This window comes from Schistocerca piceifrons, chromosome 8 (assembly GCF_021461385.2).
Source record: "Schistocerca piceifrons isolate TAMUIC-IGC-003096 chromosome 8, iqSchPice1.1, whole genome shotgun sequence".
NCBI classification, from domain to species: domain Eukaryota; kingdom Metazoa; phylum Arthropoda; class Insecta; order Orthoptera; family Acrididae; genus Schistocerca; species Schistocerca piceifrons.
The window spans coordinates 418,496,268-418,512,944 of record NC_060145.1 but is presented as its reverse complement, the minus strand read 5'-3'; the positions used below and the strand labels follow the sequence as shown (position 1 = coordinate 418,512,944).

Below are 16,677 nucleotides of genomic sequence, written 5' to 3'. Positions count from 1 at the left end.
TGAACAACGTTTCGCGGCCCTGTTGCTACTTTGCTTGTTGCTACTCACTTACGGACCCCGTTGTTGCTGACGCGTCTTCCGTTCCCTCAGTCGCTGACGTCACACACCGCCTCCGCCGCTGAAGCCGATGTCCCTGGTGGCTGATGCTGTGTCAACTGGTACCGCTGCGGCCGCTGCCGCTGATGTAAGCCGCGCTGACGTTTTGCAAACCGGCGCGGCGCGCCACGGCCCGGGCCGCGAAGCAGTAATTGTTACACACAGGCCAAATCACGAAAAGTGCACTCATGCTCATAAATTAAGGATAATTGCAGAATGTGATGCCACACAACGTGGCACAACACGCGCTAATAGGATAGGTACATAGGGAACACACACGACACAAATCTGTAAGTCCACAGTATTGGTGATAAGTTGAGAAAACCGTCCCTAAACACATGTGCTACAAAACGTCACTGTTTCCTGCGCAAGTACCTCGACATCAATATGGGATATAAACACCATGCACACGTACACAGACCGCACAATGGGTTGGCATACTCTGGATCAGTTGGTCGAGCAGCTGCTGGGATATAGCCTCCCATTCTTGCACAAGTGCCTGCCGGAGCACCTCAAGTGTTGTAAGGCTTTGAAGACGTGCAGCAATACGTCGACCGAGAGCATCCCAGACGTGCTCTAAAGTTCTAGGGAACTGATGACCTCAGATGTTAAGTCCCATAGTGCTCAGAGCCATTTGAACCATTTGAAAGGCAAATCAAAGACTTTGATTTTCATATGTAACGGACTCACATACAAGACGCTAGTGCCACCAATCAAAGTACTGCTGAAGCTTAGGGGTCTTTGTCAGTTAGGCATGATAACACACAGGGAACAAATTGAAGGAACAACACTGGGATCGGCAGAGGTCGGTATCGCCCACATGGAAGTGTTACAGAGATGACCAGGGAACAAACATCGGAACATTTTGGAGCAAAGGTGACGTATTCTCGCGAGACGCTCTTGGATAAATTTAGAGAAACGAAAATCTAGGAAGAATACAATACTTCTGCTTAGTCTGTTCGTTATCTCTGGAAAGGTAGTTAAGAATAAGACGGGAGAGAGAGTCCGAACAGAGGCATACAGATTGCCATTTCTCCATCGTAACATACGTGATAGAATAGAACAGCGAATTGCTAATAATGGTAACGTCCGCCATGCAACGTAAGAAAGGTAGTCACACAGTTTTAATTATGTCCTCGAAAAAATACAATTATGTAATTAATTTTTTGTTTGTTTGCAGGTACATGTCTGCGAGCTTGGTAAGCATTGTAATCGTTGCACTACATTACCATAGCCTGCCACAGAGGAATCCATGAAAGGGATCAATAAGACTCGCTTTGATAAAAGTTGAGTGCGACTTGCGTCTTGACTTCTTGTCATCTACTAGTTTATGTAGTTTTCTTCTCTCTTTCCTTCGTGCCGTTGCAGTATCACTAATATTGCCTCTGTTAAGGGAGAGTGAGGATGTGTTCATTTATTAATTAACTTCTTATTTAGTGCGTTTTTCTTTTTTACCATGCTGTCGTATATATATGTGTAATTGGGTGGATATAAGTGGTTTGAAATGCGCTTCAACTGATTCAAAGGGGTTCGTAGAATTGTGGACTCATAGTACTAGTTTGACCTTTCGACAGCGTGTGTCTCACTAGGTGGATGCACCGCTTCCCCTGACTGCAGGTGCAGAATTTGGCAGCAAGTCCCATCACCCCTCCCGTCTCACGAGCCTGGGGCGCGCTACAGAACGAAGGCTAGTCACCATCTGATTGGTCTTGGTAAGCTACAAACGTACTCTGCTAGTTTGCTATGATTTCATGGCGAAGGTATTGTATTATAGTATATCGGTTTGTGTTTGCACTTGGCTTAGGATTGTCTCTCAGTGTGACAATCCACAGCCTTCGCCAATTTTAGTTATACTGATTTTTTTTTTTTTAGTCGTGTTTTCCGTAGTTCCCTTGGTCGTGCTTTGCCTTGTGAAAAAGACCGTTAAAGCTGGGGTCCTGTGGCAATCTTTGTAGTGTAAATATGAGGTATATCACTTGAACAGAAACTCTTATCATCTGCGGGTTGCATCTTGCCGATTTATTTAATTCTCGAAATTTCAGTGAGTTTTTCTTGATGTAAACTGACTGAATTGTGGCCATTAGCCCACAACGTGTGGTACACTTCAAAAGCTAGCTTTTATTGACCATGTTCAATGTATAGTTTTTGTAGTCCTGAGTTCAATGAGTAGCAGAAAGCCAATATTTTTGTCAGTTATTTCGTACTTCATGAATTTTTGTAAACTTCTTTTTGGCCATCAGGCCACCATGCGTATTTTAGTTCAAGCCTATCGTTTCGTGATCATGTTTAATGCATAGATCTTTTTCTCCTGAGCTCAATGAGTGCTAACGTACTCGTACTTCTGTGAATTATTTCGTGCTTTTTGAATTTTTGTAAATTGATTGATGTTCGCCCGTCTGGCCACCAGGTGTCTTAGTTTGAAGCTGTCATTTCTTGAACGGAACACTTTCTAAACTGACTCCCTAGCTTGATCATGCCTAAGAACGAGAGTCACATTTGTTTGTGGAAAGTTCCTGCCCCTTAACAATTTTTACATTTTTATACCTTTATATGTGTTGGTGGTTGATTCCGACATACATATAGGCCAGCCTCCCTGGTATTACCCAGTGGTTTCTACGTTCTATCAAGCGTTCATTTAGTTAGCATCAATTAGATTAATGTACAGATGCCTCCGATGTGAATGATTCGTACGAGTACCCCGCTGGCACCTTCAGATCCTCGTAGAACGAGCTGACCTGTGACGAGGCGGTGCAGGTGCTGCGCGTAAGCAAGGCACCTCTTAACAATAAGCACTTTAGACGGCAAAGGGTTCTCTTCCTGCCAGTTGCACCTGAGTACTAGGCGACTCAGTGCTCCTCTATGTATGGCTGTGATTCGTATCTTACGGAGGACACAGCAGATACTTCCTCATCTGAATTAATTGAACTGTGGGCAACGGATAAATTTATTTAAGAAAATGGTCCTATGAAACATGAGACTTTGGTGGACCGTCTAGTAATACACTTGATTAGTGCCAAGGAAGCCATCAAAATAACAAATGAAACAGAATTCCAAATGAAATTAACTTATTACAAATTGCTGCTAGAAAACAAAGACATGAATTTAACTGAACGATTTGACTGACCATCTGAAATTGCAAGAACATAGGCTAAATGATTGTTGAACATTAAAAATACTGTAGTTTCAGCAAAGACCAGAATAAAAAGGGGATAAATGACGTTATCGTCACATAAATCACCTGTGCAAATACCAACTGGCGGTACCCGTTCAGTAACTGCGTGATTACGTCAAAATGTTGATTATCTAAGGCATGTGTACTATATCGGGAAATAAACTGAATGTACCTGCAAACTCTTTCTGAACTAACGAGATCAGAAACTATTGCTAAATCCTAAAATCATGCCTCCCAATAACTTATGAGTCGCCGAAGTCGTTTGCCTAACTCGCACCATCTTTCCAAAACCTGGGAGTATTGGAGCAAAAGTCATGATAGGTGTTGCTGGAGGAGAGAGGTCCATGTTGCTGAGGACGCAATGCTTGCTCGAGAGGAAGTCCACTCTGTTCGGTGCTCAGTCAATCGGTTCGTTCTCTTTTCCATGTCTGTGCGCCGCTCGGTGTACCAATCACAACTCTGCCCAGTAGCCTGGCCGTAAATAAATTAACAGTTTTCAAGTTTGCAGTGTTAACCTATGGAAGGGCTCTGTTCTGAACAAGTATTCCTGACGTCCCCACTGTTCCATCGAGTTGTCTCTCTAGCCAATCCGTTGGCTCCATGTTTTGGGCTTTATGGAAGCCAGCGCTTAGCTTCGCCTCCGTGCTGAACTATTACTGTTAACCAGCAAGGAGTCGCGATCTAAATTTTCAACAAACTGCCCGGTCTGTCCTGTCTGTAGACATGGGCGACGTGATTTTTCACAGTTCTACGGGGTGCTCACCACGTCACAGCACTCATTTCTGGTAAGGACTTTCCAAATTGAGGACAAACTCCTTTTTTGAAACAGTTACGCCTCGCTGCACCGGCCCAGCGGGTCGGTCAAACTGAAGTCTTCTCCCGCTATGTTATCTGATTTTCTCTGGGAAGCCTCCCGGACCACTACTAGTGCGAAACACGGTATGTTGACAACTCTGGGATGCACCTCTGGCAGTACACCAGACTCAGACAATGCTGTGGCGAGCGGCTTATATGCTCGACCGCACTGGACCTGCCGGTAACTGGACCTTAGCTCACAAAGAGTGGTCGCTCCTAAGTGCTGAACGCGTGTTAAGTCGAGGAAAACAAGACTCTCAGGTGCGGCTTCGGTCTAGGATTATCCATTGATAAAAACTACAGAAAGATTTGCATGAAACTGCCGGTACATACCTAGAGAGAAATAAAATATTATTGACATTCTAATCTCTGCAATCACTGAATATTGCTTTCTATAAACGTGAACATGCATCGCCTAGCCTCAGTTGATCTCAAACCAAATGAATAAAGGTACATTACGGTAATAAAACATGAGACGTGTCAGTCCAGCAGTTGACCGCCAAGTATTACAGGCGCTTAGTTGAAACAAAATGTATTGAAAATTTAGTGAACAGGGTAACTATTCTGTGTAGTGCTCAGCTAGGAATGTTCGATGGTCATTTATACTTTCGAAATACAGATACAGTATGTTTAAACATCGGAAGTTTCTTTATCGATACAGAAGTCTTTTGAAACAACGTAACATCGACGTTTGAAACACCGCAATTGTGGTGTCGATTTTATCGACCACAGATGTTAAGCCTTCGATCTGGAAATTGAAATCAGCACCGACGATTTACCAACAGTGCACATCCTTACGCTCAGCACCTAACTGACACTCAACACGCGTTTAAAACCAAACAAAAGTATATCACAGATTAAGTCCGATGATTTTTGTTACCTTCTGATGGTGTTGTATTTTTGAGTGCATTCAGCCTTATCCGACGTAATATACAGAGAAAATCATCTAAAATATATACCCCTTTTTGTTTCGTGAAGGCCTTGAGATATCGAAACGAAATTTTACGCGAATGATACTAGGCAGGGGGACACGCATCTTTCTTGCACTGCTACCTCTCTTAACTCTTGTACCAACCAAGATATTGGAGCAAATATATTTATTTAATGGTACGATATAATTGTTTTAAGGACATTCTAAAACTGTTGAAAGATGAGTATAGTGAAAAAATTCATCTTAATGTTGGCGTTGAAAGACTTCGCAAAAATTTTCAGGAAATGTGCTAGAATTAAGGCTATAGTTGACTGGAATTGGCTGTAAACTACCTCAAATTGGGGCCTTCATGCCACGCTTTACCGTTGATTCAAACAATTCGGCTGTTCACTTGCTTTCAGAACAGCTGTTCACTTAAACACGAGTACACAGTAGTCTTCCTAAGTCGCTTCTAATAGCTAGAAGTTAACATACAGTTGCATTTACAATAAAAGTTGCTGAGCATGTATCTATGAAGTAAAAAGTATCGTTAAGCTGAGAAATCCCATTTATCCTAGTCGTGTGAACCTACCGTCTGGCTGCATACACTGACAATGCCTGGCATGATAGCCGCACTTGGTGGAGTTTACACGGAGGTAACTTATTATGGCCCTCTTGTTTTCAACTTTAGCACATTTCTCGGATACGTTTACGAAAAGTTTCAATGCTAAAATTAATGAGCGTCTTTTCAAATGCTTTTGAATCCTATTTAAAAAGTCCACTATCTGATCAAAAGTATCCGGAAATCTATTAGCGGACATTAATAAACGATGCGTTCAACCTTCGCTTTTGTGACGACTTGATCTCTGCTGGCGACACTTTCAGTGAGGCGTCTGAATGTCTGTGGAGGAGTGACAGTCCATTCTTGTTCAGGAGTAGGTGTGATGTTGGACGCTGGGGCCTGTAGAGAAGTCGACGTTATGACTCATCACAAAGGTGTTCCATTGGGTTCCAGTTGGGCCTCTGCACAGGCCAGTACATTTCAGGAATGTTATTATCCACAAACTATTGTTTCACTGATGCTGCTGCTTGTCAGGATGATATGATCAATCATCATCTACAAACTATTCCTCTACTGTACCCAGCACGCTAATGTAAATTGCGTTCACGTTCATCCGCATTAAGTGTTTTCGTAAGCACAATAAGAGGACCATGTTCTCACCGTTGAAAACAGTCCCATACCACAACACCACGTCCTCCGTACTTCACTGCTGGCGCTACACATGAAGGCAGGTGACGTTTCCCATACGGGACAGCGCATTTCACCACTCCATATCACTCGTCTTCAGTCGTCCATTAGCCATTGGCGTCGCTGTTTACACAACCTCTAGTGTCGCTTAGTACTGACTGAAGAAATATGTGGCTTGTGGGGAACTGTACGACCGTTCTAACCCCTTCTTTTTAACTCCCTACGCACACTCATTGTGCTAGCTGCACTACTGGTAGCACTTTGCAATTCACGGGTGAATCCTTCAGGTGATTTTTTTTCAGTCACCATCAGCAATGCTCGGTGATCCCTGTTCATCAGTATTAACTTGAGGTCTGCCTGTCCTTGGTTTACGTGTGGTGGTTCTATCATGTTTCCACTTGACAAGGGCTTTAGCAACAATCGTGTTGGGCAGGTTTATAAGGGTTGAAATATTCCTGGTGGATTTGTTACTCGGGTGATATACAAGTGACTGTTCCACATTCTATGTGACTGAGCCCCACTGCGCTATCCGTTTTACTGGCTGTTACTGCTTCTCTGCTAGACAACACACTACTCTCTGCCTGCTGCTCTACTGACGCGTCCACCTCTCGTGACATGTAGTGGTCAACGCCGCGTTGTATATGGGCGTCCGTTTACTTTTGATCAGATAGTATAGATAATGATTTTAAATTGTTTACCTTTCTTGTGGTACAGGGAAGTCGCGTTTCCTTGATGACTCTGCAAAAGAAGAAAAAATGTAGGTCATTCTAATTTGCGAGTGTACATCAGGTGATTTAACAACGTTTTACGCAAAAGAAAAACTACTACAAATTGTATCTTTTAGTGGTACTCCACAAAATAAAATGTTAGGAACTGGAGATCGCCATTTTCCTGAGTTCTAACCATACCATCCAAAACTTGCATCAGAAAAAAAAATTAATCTACACATTTCTGTGTCTGACAAAATTAAACTGTGTCAGTAAAAGTTCTTGTCCAAAATTTAGCCGAAGAGCTAGGTGCTGGCCAGACCGACCAGTTAGTCTGATAGTTTGCGATAACTAACGTACAACGATATCTCCAATACTGGGATGACAAAATCTTTATTCATTCGTTCGGTAATTAATACAGGACGTGTTTTAGACGCAGTGTATGTCAAGGCAAGACTCGCGCGGAAACGAATAAGTGACCTGTTGACTGTTTTCTCAAGAACTCAGTATAAAAAAGGTACTTAAGAACGTGTAAAAACCTATACACTAAGAATAAACGGCACGGAGTAACGGACACAACACAGAGCTCCGGCTGCCGGCGCGGAATTAATTTATCCGCGCAAAATATAATAGTTGTGTAGCACACGGGTGATAGGCTCGTGAACCGAACTACACTGCACTGCTAATTGTGGTCGCTACAAAAACGTTTTTATACGTTTCACAGATAATATAAATGATCTGATTCAAGGATTGACCTGCAGTCTAGTTAGCAGAGCAACTAACGTGTTATTCTACATTTAGGAATAAGATTTAAGAAAAGGACTTTCACCCGTAGAATGGTACGTTTACATTGTTCTTCGTTCTTCTTCAAAAGCACCGCTCGTATAACTGCTTAGAGTGTCTGCTGTTCAAAGTGAAATTCCTGACTCACTGTCGCGATCGGCCGATGTACTAGGGCTATTCGGAAAGTGAGTTCCGCTTGATCGCGAAATGGAAACCACTGTGATAATCAGAAATATTTTATCTGCCACAGTTAGCTACAGCTTCCAGCCATTGCTCTACATAGTCACCACTCCGACTTAGACATATGTCGTAGCGTTGTACCAATTTTCCAACACCCTCGTCATAGACGGCAGCCGCCTGTTCTTCCTGCCAATTCTCTACGCTCATCTGTAGCTCGTTGTCTGTGCGAAAATGTTGTCTTCATAGCCAGTAGTTAATGTAAGCAGAGACGAAACACAGAGGGAGCCAATTCCGGGCTGTAGTGCGGGTGACAAACACTTCCCATCGAAAACGCTGCAGGAGCATTTTCATTGCCCCTGCAGATTGCGACCGAGAATTGCCACGAAGTAGGAACCGTATGACAGTTCTGTAATGTGGGCTGCATAACATCAGGCGAAATCTCTCACCAGGACCTCATACTTCGTGGGAGACATTATTTTCTACACATCTTTATGTGCTCACCATGCGCTCGGAACTGAAAAGGGCGAAGTGATGCGACCGACAGGCATACTAGAGACATTATTGAACACATATGTGTAAAGTTTTATTAGATTTTCGCAGTGGTTTCCATTTCTTGACCGATCGGAATTTACTTTCCGAATACCCCTCGATACTTGCATTGTCTTCGCGACAAGTCGGCACGTAAACCTGTACTTCAGTGAGAGTTGAAGCGACTTGAGCGCAGCGTTACGGGCTACTAGCGAGGAGAATAAGGCAAGTGCCGTAACTCGATTTCCCAGAAACTTCGCTCAGTGGAATAAGAGCCAAAATAAGCGAACCCATGTCTCGGCTTGTCCGTAGATATTTGAAAGTTTCCAAGAAAACGACGGCCAAAATTTTCGAGGTACTTTACGTGACCCTTAGTGAATACTGTGCCACGGTGGCTAGCGTCGCGGATTTACATTTTTGTGACCCCGAAACCTGATTATTTATTTATTTGTTTATTGGAATAACTCTTTAGGAGAGTACGATGAATCAGTTTTGGTTTTACTTCTTTGTATTTAATTTTCGTTGCTCCCATACCTCCTTCATCCTTCGAAAGTGTCGTTCTTTTTCTTTTTGGGTACAATTTCTTCCTTTTGCAGGTCTCTTTCTTTCTTAAACCCTGCCTTTTGTGTTGCTTCTCTAAATATTTATTATGTGCATTCTAATTCCTGTGTTTTTTATATCTTTGTTAAGTTCGATGAACCATGTGGATTTGGATTTGTAGCTGTTTAATAAATTTAAGATCTGCTTGGTTAGTGTGTTATTATCAGTTCGGTATATGTGGCCATAAAACTGCAGTCTTAATTTCCTCATTACATCAGTTAACTTTTCCATTTTCAAATAAAACTGTCTGTTTGATCTTAATTTGTATTCAACATTACTATTACTTTTAGGTTCCAGTACTTTCCTCGAAATTGTTCTTTCAACTTTTTACGGTTCTTCAAGGTCCCCAAATCTTGTTAGTGTGTTTCTAGTGCTTACAGTGTTTCAGGCCCTACCACTGTTTGATTATGTCACATTTTTTGTTCCACGACAAAGTGTTTTGTTATGTATATTTTTCGTCATTTTATCTACACTGATTTCTATAGTTTGTTATTCATTATCCTAAGCATTTGAAACAGTTTTTTTAGATATCGTGCTGTTATGAATTTTAAGACTTTCACGGGAGTCATTGATATTTGTCATGAGATTTTTTTTTTTACAAAAATTATTCTTAGTCCTGTTTGGTCTGCTTGTTTCTGTAGTTCTGTGATTTGTTCTTTAGTACAATCCAATGAGTCAGTGATTAATGCCATATCATCTGGAAAAGCTAGACAATCTATGGTGATATCATTTGGGTTTCTTCGTAGTTAAATACACTTACTATTGACGGATTTTCTCCATGCTCTCACTGCCTTCTCTAACCCGCAGTTATAAGGTAGGGGTGATCAGCAATCTCCCTGACTTACTCCTGATTGTATTTCAAAATGTTTTGACAGGTCCCTCATAATTTTTATTTTTGAAATTGTTGCTGTTAAAGTTCCTTTAATTATTTCTGTTGTTTTATTGTGGAGTCCAAATTCCTTTAAAATGTTGATCAGTGCATTTCTATCAATTGAGTCATATGCTTTTTGAAAATCAACAAAAGTTATCACGTATTACAAGTTTCTAATTTTCCTCATTTCTCTTATCTTCTTTAGATTTAGTATTTGCTCTTCACAATATGCTCCCTTTCTAAACCCTGCATGATACTCTCCTAGTTGTGGGTCGACTATTCCTTCAGCCCTCTTTAAATGTGCCGCGGATAAGACTTTGGATGTCGCTGGTAAGAGGGAGATCCCTCTATAATTGTTAAGATCAGTTTTCTTTACCTTTTAATGTAGCGGATGTATTAACGCTGATGTGCCTTCTAATGCTAAGCTGTTTGTTGTCCATATTTCATTAATTAATGATTTCTGTTAGACATAGAAGCCGGTTGTTATTTTTATTTTTCGTTTATCTACCCATGTCCGTAAAAGAATACTTCGCGAATGCTTTCCAATGTGAATTGAAATAACGTTGTCATTATTCGTCTACTATTGTATGTCTTGTGAATGAATTAAAAAGATAGGCTAAATGAATGGAAAAATTATCTGAAAATGTTGTCGGCGAAATTCCTGAAACGTATCTTGATTCATAATCAATTGCAGGTGCCAGTTTTCAGTAAAGTGATCCGTAATGCTTGGTTTGCTGCGAATTTATGGCCAACGCATGAAATCTTCGATAGTATGAACGACGTTTCACTCCCGAGTGAGATTCATACGAAGAAATGTCAGTGTGGCAAACCTGCCTTCGCGCGATGCTCGTGGTGTTCGGAATTTGCGTTTCGAATGTTTCTACAGTCGGTGTCATCCAAGGAAGTGAACTTAAAAACAAAACATAATAATTCAAAAAAATGGTTCTAGTGGCTCTGAGCACTATGGGACTTAACTTCTGAGGTCATCAGTCCCCTAGAACTTAGAACTACTTAAACCTAACTAACCTAAGGACATCACACACATCCATGCCCGAGGCAGGATTCGAACCTGCGACCGGAGCGGTCACGCGGTTCCAGACTGAAGCGCCTAGAACCGCACGGCCACACCGGCCGGCTCATAATAACTAAGAACTGATATAACAATATGAGAATTTAAAAAATGGTAACTCCTGAAAATGCCGTCACATACAGGGTGACAATTACTGAACTACATGAAATAAAATCGTCATAAATTCTGAACGGTTTGAGTTAGGACGTTCAAACTGCATGGTTGGCCGCGGGGCATGATGGCAGTTAGTATGCGCATGCATGTATGGTTTACCGACGAAGCCCACTTTCATTTGGATGGGTTCGTGAATAAGCAAAATTGGCGCATTTGGGGGACTGAGAAAACGCATTTCGCGATCGAGAAGTCTCTTCATCCTCAACGGTTGATTGTGTGGTGTACAATGACCAGTCACGGAATTATCAGTGCGATATTCCTTCATGGCACAGTGACTACCGAACGATACGTGAAGGTTTGGAAGATGATTTCATCCCCATCATCTAAAGTGGCCCTGATTTCGACAAGATGTGATTCATGCAAGACGGAGCTCGACTCCATCAAAGCAGCGGAGTGTTTCATGTCCTGGAGGAGAACGTTTGGGACTGCATTCTGGCTCTGGGCTACCCAGAGGCCACTGGCATGGGCCTGGATTGGCCACTGTATTCTCCTGATCTGAACACATGCGACTTCTTTTTGTCGACTGTATTAAAGACAAGGTGTACAGCAATAACCTCAACACAATTGCTGAGCTGAAAGCAGCCATTCAGGAGATCATCGACAGCATCGATGTTCCGACACTTCAGCGGGTCATGCAGAATTTCGCTATTCGTCTGCGCCACATCATCGCCAATGATGGCAGGTAATCAAACATGTCATAACGTAAATCCGAATATCTGTAGTGACATTTACATGTTGAATAAAGTGTGTGCACGCCGTAGTTTCTAACTAATTTACATTTTTTTCATATAGCTCAATGATTGTCACCCTGTATATTGTACGTATAACAAATGTATGATACTGATTGTGAAACTCAGTTGTAATTTTGCAATTAATAGCCGGCCGAAGTGGCCGAGCGGTTAAAGGCGCTACAGTCTGGAACCGCACGACCGCGACCGTCGCAGGTTCGAATCCTGCCTCGGGCATGGATGTGTGTGATGTCCTTAGGTTAGTTAGGTTTAAGTAGTTCTAAGTTCAAGGGGACTTATGACCACAGCAGTTGAGTCCCATAGTGCTCAGAGCCATTTGAACCATTTTTTTGCAATTAATATAAAGCCCTCGTATACCCCGACTTCATAAGAAACGTTCGTGTAGTAACCTTCTACGGACATGGGTAGATAAATGAAAAAATGAAATAATATAAAATACAATAAATAAAAACAGTGATTGGGTTTCACTCACGGGGCGCAAAAAGTGTAAGGCCGTGACACTAGTCACTGTGCCAGCATTTGGACTGAGATTATAGCATGATGAAGCCATGTAAATTACCTCGAAGACTTTGTAGGACGTTTTCTCAGGAACAGTCGAGTATCTACGGATAAGCCGAGAGACGTGTTCGCTTATTTTGACTCCTCTTCCATTGAGCGAAGTTTCTGAGGAATCGGGTATTGGCACTTGCCGTGTTCTCCTTGTAATTTGTGTGATGGCAACTGTATTCTACCGTAGTGTCAGTTTACCGTGGTATACTATGATTCTCAAAACTATCCGAACACCCTGAATTGGATTCCGCCCGATTTGTTTGCAACGGACGAAAGGTAACTGTCTTGCTGGTCCACTAATCTCTTTTCTTATTGCGGATGATACAATGTATAGCGTTTGTAGACTCTAATTTATTGTAATAAAGGACTTTTCTATAAGTAAGTCTCAACTTGAAACTACAGGACAGTTATTTTTGTACTACTTGAGAACCCTAGACTCCTATCCAATAACTAGTGTCCCTATTCACTAACCATGCTTACTTATAAAATATCATTAAAGCGCTGTATGTGACTGTGGTGGTGACGATCGAACAGTAAGCCACACGAATAAAACTGCCCATTTCATGCATTTTAATTTGGCCAGAACGGCTTGGATCAAGTAACAGTGACTGCTGCCAACTCGTTGTGAAATTTAAGCATTAATGTTAACTGTATCGTGTACCTACACGTGCATGTTCTGTAATGCCACACTTCAATAATAATAACAATTTAATTATAAGTTGAAAACTGTCCTCTGGTATTAAAAATAATAATCGGTTTGAGAATCATTTTTCTTCTTTTCCTTCTACCTTCGTCCCCCATCAGCAGAGTGTCGGCGTAGCTCTTACTGGATTTTGCATCTTTAATTTAAGGGATGGCTGTTGTCCTTCGTGCCACCACCCCGTTACATCCTGGGAAGGAATATATGTGTAAATAGGTTTGAGAATAACATACAAAATAATTACAGCAGTCGTAAAGGCGCAAAAATAATTGCGGTCCTTTAGTTTTGTGGATTGCGTGCGTTTTGCCCAGAGACCTCACGGCAGTTCCCTCGGCCCCGCTGATGTCCCTGATGATGTGCAGGAGTCGCGAAACGTCCTTTCCCGCGGATGGAAAACATGCGCAGTCTCGTGTCCCAATTACTACAGCGCAGAAGAGGAGCCGAGTCAACAAAATCTGTCTTGTTTTATACTTACAACCGGAAGCTCTAACGACAACGGACACACTTTTAGGTAAAATAGCATTGTTAATTATCTTGCCACTGCATTTGCGTGCAAAGATGAGAGAGTACATTCATAAGTCTGGTAAATAAATAAATGGACGACTCCCATCCCAGCCTAGTGCAAGTATTTCTATCTGAGGCCACTTCGGCGGCTTTTGTGTGAATTTCGTTGCTCGTTTTACTTGAACAACTCGCATTTGACCTCATGGTATCGCCCCTGCTGCACATCTTTCCACTACAGAAAAATCTGAACTGATCGTCGTAACTGGAACCGGGACTTCTGCGTCAGTAACCGGGACGTCGACCACTATACAAACGAGACAATTTCAAGTCTTGTAGAAGAGTAATAAAAAATTACCTGGCTACAAATGTAGTGAAACATGCAGAAGGAGAGGAGGAAAACAAATGATATTTCGCGGGTTGAGAGGGTACGCGATGTTATTTCAGTGATTACAAAATCGAGTCAAATTTACAAAGAGCGCACTTATGAGAATGACTTTGCGCCCTCTCTGGCCTGTATGCATGCGGTGATTCGGTTAGGAAGCGTATTATAAAACCGTTGAGAACCTCATGAGACAAAGCTGGCCCACAGCTGTTGTAACCGGTCCTTGATATCCTGGATTCTGGTACAGGAGGAGAGTTGACGTCCGAACTGTCCAAAAAACGTTCTACTGGGAAAGCTCTGGAGATCTTGTTGGTCATGTGTGTACCTCAGCATCACGTAGACATTTCTCAGAGATATATGCCACGTGACGACGAACACTATTCTGTTGAAAAATGACATCACACCTCTCGTATGAGAGGTAACGAGATGACGCAGGATGTCCACAACGTCGTTTTGCCGTCTGAGTTCTTTCTTTCACTACCAGCCGTGACTTGAAGTCGTATCTGATGGCTCTCACAGCATTCTTTCCAAGTGATAATCAAAACATTACCCGTCGTGTCTTTGGGGCCAGTGTAATGTCTGATTGCAGGGAAGCCAAAGCACATTTACGTACGTGTTATTAGACCTCTTTGACAGTCATTTGCGTTCCTTACAGAGACGATGGTGTACACTCATGCTCATAAATTAAGAATAATTGCAGAATGTGGTGCCACACAACGTGGCACTACGCAAAACTGGCGCTAATAGCATAGGCACATAGGGAGCACACAGGACACAGATCTGTAACTCCACAGTATTGGTGATATGTTGAGAAAACCGTCCCGAAACATATGTGCTACAAAACGCCACTGTTTTATGCGCATGTACTCCGACATCAATATGGGATATGATCACCATGCACACGTACACAGGCCGCACAACGGATTGGCATACTCTGGATCAGTTGGTCGAGCAGCTGCTGGGGTATAGCCTCCCATTCTTGCACCAGTGCCTGTCGGAGCTCCTGAACCGTCGTAGGGGTTTGAAGACGTGCAGCGATACGTCGACCGAGAGCATCCCAGACGTGCTCTATGGGGTTTAGGTCTGGAGAACAGGCAGGCCACACCATTCGCCTGATATCTTCCGTTTCAAGGTACTCCTCCACGATGGCAGCTCGCTGTGGCCGTGCGTTATCGTCCATCGGGAGGAAGGTGGGGCCCACTGCCCTGAAAAGGCGGACATACTGGTGCAAAATGGAAGGTGCCTGAACTGTTACAGTTCCTCTGTAAAAGACATGCAGAGGTGTACGTGCATCAATCATAATCCCACCCCACACCATCAAACCACGACCTCCATACAGGTCCCTTTCAAGGACATTAAGGGGTTGGTATCTGGTTCCTGGTTCATGCCAGATGAAAACCCGGCGAGAATCACTGTTCAGACTATAACTGTACTCGTCCGTGAACATAATCTGGGGCCACTGTTCCAATGACCATGTACTGTGTTCTTGACACCAGGCTTTACAGGCTCTCCTGTGACCAGGGGTCAGTGGAATGTACCTTGCAGGTCTCCGGGCGAATAAACCATGTCTGTTCAGTCGTCTGTAGACTGGAGGCAACTGTTCCAGTGGCTGCAGTAAGGTCCCGAGCAAGGCTACCTGCAGTACTCCGTGACCGACTGAGGGCACTGATGGTGAGATATCGGTCTTCCTGTGGTGTTTTACGCTGTGGACGTCCCGTACTGTAGCGCCTGGACAAGTTTCCTGTCTGCTGGAATCGTTGCCATAATCTTGTGATCACACTTTTTGGCAGACGGAGGGCCCGTGCTACGACCTGCTGTGTTTGACCGGCCTTCAGTCGCCCTAGTATTCTGCCCCTCATAACTTCATCAATATGTGTTCTTTGAGCCATTTTCAACACACAGTTACCATTAGCACATCTGAAAACGTCTGCACACTTACTCGCTTCACCGTACTCTGACATGAACCGACACACCTCTGTGTATGTATACTGCTGCCAGCGTCACCGTGCGACGACCGCAGTTCAAATGCACAGCATGGTCATACCCCGAGGTGATTTAAACCCGCAAACCACCCACCAGAGCGTTGTTTCGCCATGTATCAGCATTATCCTTAAGTTATGAGTGTGAGTGTATATTGTCGACAGCCCCAAACACACTACCTGATAAAGAAAGTGAAGCACACAGAAGACCTGGTCGGTTTTCAATGTAACTTCGTACATATACACACCATTGGCGGGTATGTGAATGATTAGAGTTGTAATCTCCGCGACAGGTAGGACAGTCAGCAGAATGAATTAGCGTTTTTCGTGTTTAGTGTTGTTACCTGGCCTAGTTCGGTATACAGGCAGCGTGAAAAGAGCTAGATGTTGAGTGATCGCCGTGAACGATACGGGAATACCACATACTCGTGTGCGACAGCGTTATCAGCACCTGACAGTGAGAAAGGCAGCTCATACTGCATCTCCATTTGGATGGCTGGTCGAATCACTCAATATCCAGAGTTCAGGGGTTGGGGATGTGACAATGGCCCGATGCTGGACTGCATGAGAAAGTGAAGGCAGACAAACTCATAGTCAAGGTTCCCATCGACGGCGTCTGA

The 16,677-nt window shown here is 43.1% G+C and overlaps 1 protein-coding gene across 2 annotated transcripts in view; it reads right to left on the bottom strand.

Moving 5' to 3' along the window:
- Nucleotides 1-16,677, bottom strand: part of LOC124711292 — a 287,903-nt gene that overhangs the window by 121,614 nt on the left and 149,612 nt on the right. The window contains exon 3 of one of the 2 annotated variants that reach the window (XM_047241296.1): nt 6,981-7,020. The exons of the other annotated variant lie outside the window; for it this stretch is intronic. The gene's annotated coding sequence lies outside the window, so the exon portion shown is untranslated. The remainder of the gene's footprint in view (nt 1-6,980; nt 7,021-16,677) is intronic. 2 annotated transcript variants of the gene reach the window in all.